Source organism: Homarus americanus, unplaced genomic scaffold (assembly GCF_018991925.1).
Source record: "Homarus americanus isolate GMGI-L3 unplaced genomic scaffold, GMGI_Hamer_2.0 scaffold17235, whole genome shotgun sequence".
Classification (NCBI taxonomy): domain Eukaryota; kingdom Metazoa; phylum Arthropoda; class Malacostraca; order Decapoda; family Nephropidae; genus Homarus; species Homarus americanus.
The window spans coordinates 2,552-10,560 of record NW_024720321.1 but is presented as its reverse complement, the minus strand read 5'-3'; the positions used below and the strand labels follow the sequence as shown (position 1 = coordinate 10,560).

The 8,009-nt window shown below is 49.8% G+C and overlaps 1 pseudogene; it reads right to left on the bottom strand.

The window, feature by feature from the left end:
• Nucleotides 1–2,662: 2,662 nt before the first annotated feature.
• Nucleotides 2,663–7,778, bottom strand: LOC121860498 (annotated as a pseudogene).
• Nucleotides 7,779–8,009: the final 231 nt, after the last annotated feature.

Here is an 8,009-nt window from a genome sequence, read left to right as displayed (position 1 = left end):
CACACGTCAGTGAAGTTATCAAATCCTCCAGTTTCTGTCTCCACCTCCTACGCCGACTCAAGTCCCTCGGTGTTCCTGCACACGAGCTCCTCAGTGTTTACACAACATTCATACTTCCCAAGCTCACCTATGCCTCCTCCACCTGGTCTTCCTCCCTAAATGCCACACAACGTAAACACCTAGAAAAAGTGCAAAAGAGGCCATGCAAGATTATTCTCTCCCCTTCCTACTCCACATATCAAGAAGCGCTCAACACACTGACCGACCCTTTAGACTCTCACTGACCATCACCACGACCTCATCTGCCAATTTGGTAAGAAGCTTCTACACCGGCTCCTACTACCATCTGAGATCCCTAGTCCGAGAATTGCTCTTCGACACCACAACCGCATCCAGCCCATACGTGCACGAACTGATCGCTATAAGAACAGCCCAGTCTCAACCATTGTAAAAATTATCGATAACTTGTAATAAATCAGTGTACTCACTCCCAGTAAACACTACTCCTTGCACTGTCACTATGTTGAAATGAACTGTAGTTTGAGCTTTTCCCCAGCTAGTTATTATATGTCTTATTTGTGTCACTCATGTTACTTGTATATTATTTGTAATTCGTAACCCATTCCCCAAATATGTAACTGTATATTTTCAGCCTTCTGGCTGCCAAGCACTTTCAATAAACCGTTAATTATTATTATTATTATTATTTATATGTTGGCCCATACCAACTCACGCCCCTGAACCCTCCTCCCCACCGGACTATCAACAAGTTCTTGCCATAAGGTACTATCTCATTTGGCAAAGGAATGGAACCAGTGATGAATAGTGGTGAACAGTGCTTAACTCAGTGAAAAACAACTCGGCAGTTGAGTCTTACCCAAGCTAGCTAACCACCTTCACACAGTGAGGTCCCAGGTACCCAGTTATACTTCCCCTGAGACTCCACGATAGAGAGGCCTGGGACCACACCTCACCCACTTGAATGGGTGAGTCATGTGGACCACGTGGTGTCCCCAAGATGCTACGACACCACGTAGTGAATGTTTTGCTACAGCATCATCATGTGAAGTTCCTCATAACACCATCTGTGAGGTAACTGCTACATCATCAGGCCCCTCATAACGCCATCTGTGAGGGAGTTACTACACTACGTGTCTGGTGTTCAACACCTCACCTTACATGATCTATGCGTGCAAACATTAATCTGTATGTTCACTGTTTGCTCCTTCACCTTTCTCTAATGAGGGCTTTTGTTAAACCACCAATGTATGTACTAAGTCAATTGTGTCCAATGTATACTTTCGAAAAGCCCTTGTTTGGGTTAGGTAGGAGAGAGTAGTCGTCATTATTGTCCAAGCCACATTATTTATTTCTATATATAAGTAATGTAGGCTGGTTTTTAAATACCTCAATCCCCTAACGGTGCCGTTTGTATATTAAGAAATACCGAAGCCATACAGTACAACACCAGCGAATATGAAGTATCACTGTAACCGGCAACTGTTACTCACTCATACCTACATACATATATAGAGTCTTTACAGAATGATAGCAGACACGGGGAAGACGAACAACAAGAGGAGAAGAGTTAGAAGAAAATCAACTTCAAGCTAAGAAGAAGAATACCAAGACATTTCCTCCAAACAAGAAAACAACACACACAATCAAGCAGACCAAACACTGAGAAACCATGGCGGAACCCAACATGCACCGGACGCTTGACCTGACTCTATCCTGCCGCATCCAGGCGAGTTGCTGCTTAAAGTCCCTCACGCAAGCGCTGTTTAGCCACTGCACCTATTCTATCCTCCTAAAATTCACTTCAATCCCCCCTGCCACTAGCATGTTATGTATGTATGTATGTATGTATGTATGAATGAATGCTAACTGCAACTTTGCGTATTAAAACTCATTACTCTTACCGAAGTAATATAGTGCGTGGTTATGTTATGTCATGTTAGGATAGATTATAAACTACATTGGGTTACATTTCGTGAGGTTCGGTGACGCTACAGGAAGTTAGGTGAGGTACCTGGAGGTTAGGTGGATGTTGACTGACTGACTGACAATTATTAGTAAGTGGTTCCAACACGTTCACACACAACCTATACTCATACCACAAGTCCAGAATTAGAGAGGATCATGTTATTGGATATATTTTCAACGATTTACTCAGTGTCTAACCAACTCTTTAGCGATTTAAATGTGGACCTAAAATTAGGTCCGTATATTTGTTTGTCGTGGTGGTGGTGGTGGTGTGCGCCCGTCCATCAGGTTGATTAACCACCAAAACCATAAAGGGTGCGGCCCTGCCGTTTCAGGGCATACACCACATCCATGGCGGTGACGGTCTTCCTTTTTGCGTGCTCGGTGTAGGTGACGGCGTCACGGATGACGTTCTCCAGAAACACCTTGAGGACGCCGCGGGTCTCCTCGTAGATGAGGCCGGATATACGTTTAACACCTCCACCCCGAGCTAGACGACGAATGGCGGGCTTGGTGATACCCTGGATGTTGTCACGAAGCACCTTACGATGACGCTTGGCGCCACCCTTTCCAAGTCCCTTGCCTCCTTTGCCTCGTCCAGTCATGTTGTTGTGGTTGCTACTACAGGTGGTCCTGGTGTGGCTTCGCCGAATCGAATCGAAAAATGCTGGCGTCATCAACTGGCGTGAGGGATTATAAGATGGGGGCAGCAGCAACAACCCGGCTGGACGCGGCAGGGAGGCGACAAGACAAGGCCAGGCTAGCGTCAGGTCAAGCGTCAGGTCAAGCGTCAGGTCAAGCGTCAGGTCAGGCGTCAGGTGCGTGTTGGGTTGGGCAATGGATGTTCAGTGCTTGGTCGGCTTGATTGTGTTTTGGTTTCTTGTGTGGAGGGGATGTCTTGGTCTTCTTAGCTTGATGTCGATTTTCTTCTCTCTCTCCTTCTCTTCTTGCTCTCTTGAATTGTCCATTCGTTTGTGTTTGGGTCTTCTTCTTCGTCTTCCTCGTATTTTAAGTCCTCATAGGTGTGGAAGAATTCAGAGAGGGAGAGGTTGACCACGTGGGCTTCAGCACCACTGGCCGCGTGGGCTTCAGCACCACGGGCCACGTGGTGTTCTTGGTTCTGTGTGGTGGGCTGCTTCTGTTGAGTTTTCTTATCTTGGTTTTTCTTTACTGCTGGTTTTTTCTTTTCTTGGGAGCGTACAGCAAGGAGGGCCTCTTTGTAGCTCAGTTTTTTCTCAAGGCGAGCCTTGGCTACCCTGCATTCCTCCTTCCATCTGGGGCAGGTCCGGTCGGCGGAGGAGTGTGGGCCACCACAGGCAACGCATTTTTTCTCTGTGTTGGGGCAGGCCGTGTAGCGGTGTCCAGGGCTGCCACACATGGAGCAGGTGTCTTCCTGCGCCTCACACTTGTTTACAGTGTGTCCATAGTGCTGGCATTTGTAACACCGTTTCGGTCTGCAGTAGGGCTTGACTGGCATAGTTACCCACGCCCGTTGAGCTTCCTTGGGTAGGGTGGAGTGGTGTCCGATGAGGGCAGTGGTGTCGGACAGCTTCTTCACAACTTGGAGCTGCTGCTCCTTGAGGAGCTCACTCAGCTCTGCTTTGTCCATGTGGGCAATTTCGGCGTGGGAGATTACACCCAGCTTCAAGTTGTCCCACATGAAGGCAAACATTTTAAAAGGAATGCCGTTGATGTCTGGGATCTCCGCGATTTGAGCGGGCATGCCCATCTCGGCGAAGGTGATCTTGATGTCACCATGGAGCTTTAGGCGTTCTACCTTGGTGACCCCCACGATCCCATTAGCTTCGAAAAACTTCTGGAGAACTAGGAGGTTTGGTTTCTTGGGGCAGGTCGGCGTGTCCGGACGTATCCGCGCCACGTTAACAAACTCGTATCCGTTCATGGTGAGGGAGAGAGAGCTTCGCCCACGGTTTGGTGGGAGTAGGTGGCGTGCTGTGGACGCAGCGGTAGTATCGTTCATCCAAGGCCGTCCCTCCCTCTTGGAGGTGGGGCGTAGCTTGCGGATGACGCATGCGGCACTCGTGGCCAATGAGGTGGCCACTGAGGTGGAGAATGTCTGTATATAAGCCCGCCCGCCCTTTGGCCATTACAACTACGCTCGCTAAAAAAGGCGTCAAAGGAAGGTTGCTGGGGTGGATCCAGAACTACCTCACACAGAGAGAAGCACGAGTACGCTTTCAGGGAGCAACCTCAAGCTACAGGGTCCACGAAAACGGAACCCCACAAGGAGGCATCCTCAGTCCAATGCTGTTCAACGTCCTGATGGAAAATCTGGTCAAACTTCCCTTCAGACAAACAGCCAAGCTCCTATGCTATGCAGACGACTTACAGCTTATAGTAAGAGGATCGAACAGACTAGCCAACACGCAACACGCACTCCAACTTATAGAAGAGGAGTGCAACAGACTTGGACTCAAGATAAATCCAGCCAAGTCGAAAGCGATGGCCATCTGCACAGACACACCAGACAAGTTGCTCTCCATACAAAACACGCCGGTAGTCTGGACCAACGCCCACCAGTGTCTTGGAATCTGGTTTGACCAGAAACTCACCTTCAAGCCGCAACTCGAGTATCTCAGGCACAGGACGAAGAGCAGACACAATATAATGAGGCCGCTCACCAGCAAATCCGCAGGAGCAAACCTTCATGTGCTCAAAGCCTACTACACAGCCGCCATCAGATCGCTGGTAGATTACAGTGCTCCAGCACTCATTGGACTGAGAGAAGACCAAATAGCTAAGCTAGAAGTCATTCAAAACAATGCTCTCAGGACCATGCTCGGAGCACCCATGTGGACCAGAATTTGCAATCTGCAAATGGAAACCGAGCTACCACCCCTGGCAGTACGAGTCAAGCAGGTGACAGCCGGTCTCCTCGCCAAAATCTGTAGTGCAGACAAGCCCACAGTTGCCAAGATTCGAATCAGTGCCTCCCTCCACCTCGACCACAGAGTGCGAGGGGCCACCTGGTCGCACGAGGCAAGCGAGGTCATCCGACACCTGCAAGCAGAAACACTCGTCAAGAAGAACCAAGACACACGAGACAATGGTTACACCGTTCCTCCACCATGGAGCCCTCCACCAGCCACACTCAAATTCACCGACCTCGGCGACAGTAAAGCCAACCTCCAGAAAGAGAACCTCAAAAAAATATCTCTCCAAGCCATAGCCACCGAGACACCGGCTGATGCAGCATCATACTTCACAGACGGCTCGGTGGACCCAAAACATCATAGATCCGGAGCGGCCTTCTACACCCAAGGTCAGACCCTCCAATGGAGACTTTCCAACGACTGCTCCACCCTACAAACAGAACTGGTAGCAATCTCAAAGGCCCTACAACACGCTGCAACACAACACAACAAGTCCGTCATAATTCACACAGACTCGAAATCGGCCATGCAGGCGCTGCAACACAGTCAACCAAGAGACAACGTCCACATCATCACCTCGATCCTCGCACAGCTACAGGAATTCCAAAGCCAAAACCGACCAGTCGTCTTACACTGGATTCCCAGTCATGTAGGGATCGGAGGAAACGACGTGGCAGACGAAGCAGCCAAGGCAGCTACACGCTCCAGTACCGTACACATCCAAGTTCCAGCAAGTGTGCAACAGATCAAGAATCACCTCAGAAAGACTACCAAGCTCCACATCAAAAGAGCTTCCTTCATGCACTCAACGCTGGTTCCCAATCAGCCAAATGGTACCTGGCGGCCACAAAAGGGGAACCACCTTTCGCAGACAAGAAAACTCCAAGACAAACCCAAGTCAGCCTTCACCGACTACGACTAGGGTACAAGTGCTCCTGGCAGATGATCGGAAACGACGTCATGGAATGCACCTACTGTCAGGAGCCAGCAGCCAACCCACTTGAACACTATCTCCTCGATTGCGAGGTCACACAAAGCCTCCGAAACAGAACTCAAATCTCCCAAGAAACACACACAACACCAGCAGCCACTCTAACCCGAAAGGCCCATACAGACCACATTCACCACCTACTCCGGGTCATCACACGATACCCACCACCCAGATAGCTTAGAAAGCATCCTCTCCCAGCAAGTGCGGACCCCAGTTCGGGGGGCGCGCCACTCCGAGGCTGACCACGTCCAAGAGTGGGGGCCGGTGGTAAGCGTCCACTGATCGGGGGTCCGCTCACACTTGCAACCTGCAGTATCCCTCCAATCTGCAGGTGGGACCACCTCCAATCCCAATCCGGTCTGGCTGTTCCTGGAGCTCCAGCCGGAACCACCAAACGGGCCGCCTATAGGCAAAGGCCCGTGTCGGACTACGGTCCGACAATCTATACAACAACACAACAACAACGGGCCGCCCGTATTGACTATTTCGTCGTCGAGATGGCCCGTACTAAACAGACTGCCCGCAAGTCCACTGGAGGCAAGGCTCCACGGAAGCAGCTTGCCACCAAGGCAGCTCGCAAGTCCGCCCCAGCCACCGGTGGTGTCAAGAAGCCCCATCGTTACAGGCCCGGAACCGTCGCCCTTCGTGAGATCCGTCGTTACCAGAAGAGCACAGAGCTACTCATCAGGAAGCTGCCCTTCCAGCGCCTGGTGCGTGAGATCGCCAAGGATTTCAAGACTGACCTGCGCTTCCAGTCGTCTGCCGTCATGGCTCTGCAGGAAGCCTCTGAGGCTTACCTGGTGGGTCTTTTCGAGGACACCAACCTGTGTGCCATTCACGCCAAGCGCGTTACCATCATGCCCAAGGACATCCAGCTGGCCCGGCGCATCCGCGGAGAGCGTGCTTAAGTCCTCTTCCTTGGGGAAAAACAAAAAGCACAACAAAACCTACCAGACATCTATAACTCGGCCCTTCTCAGGGCCAAGGAACTGTTCTGAAGATAATTTTCATGACAATCGAAATGGTTGGTGGTCGGAGAGCGTTAATTTCGGTTACCCAAATCGCCTAACGGTAAGTTGGTAACATTCGTGGAGGTACGATTGTATAGTAGGTCATCAATTCGGGAGGTGGGTGGGTGCAACAAACAAGAGCTAGTAACAAATAAATATATAAAGAATAAGTAAGTAAAGAAATAAATAAAATAAAAGAACATACAATAAAATAAAATAAAATTTTTTTTTACATGAAATAGGCATGCTGCAAACAAGAAATGAAGCCCAAACACACTCCATGTATGTCACTTTGCAGTGGGTGTAAAAGTACTCCACGCAGAATTTATTTATTTATTTATTATGTTTCGATTTAGTCCTGTTTCTACGCCAATAGAGAATGCAGATTATTATAATTTTATTTTTTTTATTTCCCTCTCAATATATCACTGTCGGTAACTGTCTCTTTAACATGTAACTGTGGCTCCGATGGAGCCGATTAGGTTGTAGTAGTGGGATGGCGTGTTTGGGCTGTGCTGGTAACCTCTTACTTGAAGAGGTGTACTTAGTGACAACCTTGGTGCCCTCGAGCACGGCATGTAGCCAGTTCACCGGGCAGCAGAGTCGGACAGCTGTCTGGATTTCCCGACTTGTAATGGTGGGCGTTTGTTGTTGGCTGCGCCAGGCGGGAAGCCACCGACAGCGATACTTTCGAAGATGTCGTTCACGAAAGAGTTCGCAATGGACATAGCTTTGGAGGAGACTCCTGGTAGTAAAGAGTGCGCGCTTCAGTACCTTGTAGATGTAGATGCTGTAGCTTTCCTTCCTCCTGCGCTTCTTCTTCTTGTCACCCTTGGCAATGGCCTTCTGGGCCTTTCCAGCCTTCTTGGCAGCTTTTCCGGAAGTTTTGGGAGGCATGGCGGCACAGTTACTCGTGGCGCGGAGCGAGAGAATTGAAAACTGGCCCGACTAACTTTTCCTTATATACCGAGCGGGCCGCTCAGGATCAGACTGGCTGCAGCTACGGCTCTCTTACATTGGTTGGGTCCGCGAGACGGCCACCTGGCCTGATCCTGAGCTTGGTATAAAAGACCAAGGTGGCGGGCGGAAATTTAACTCCTATCACGAAAAGCAGCAGCAGCAACATGT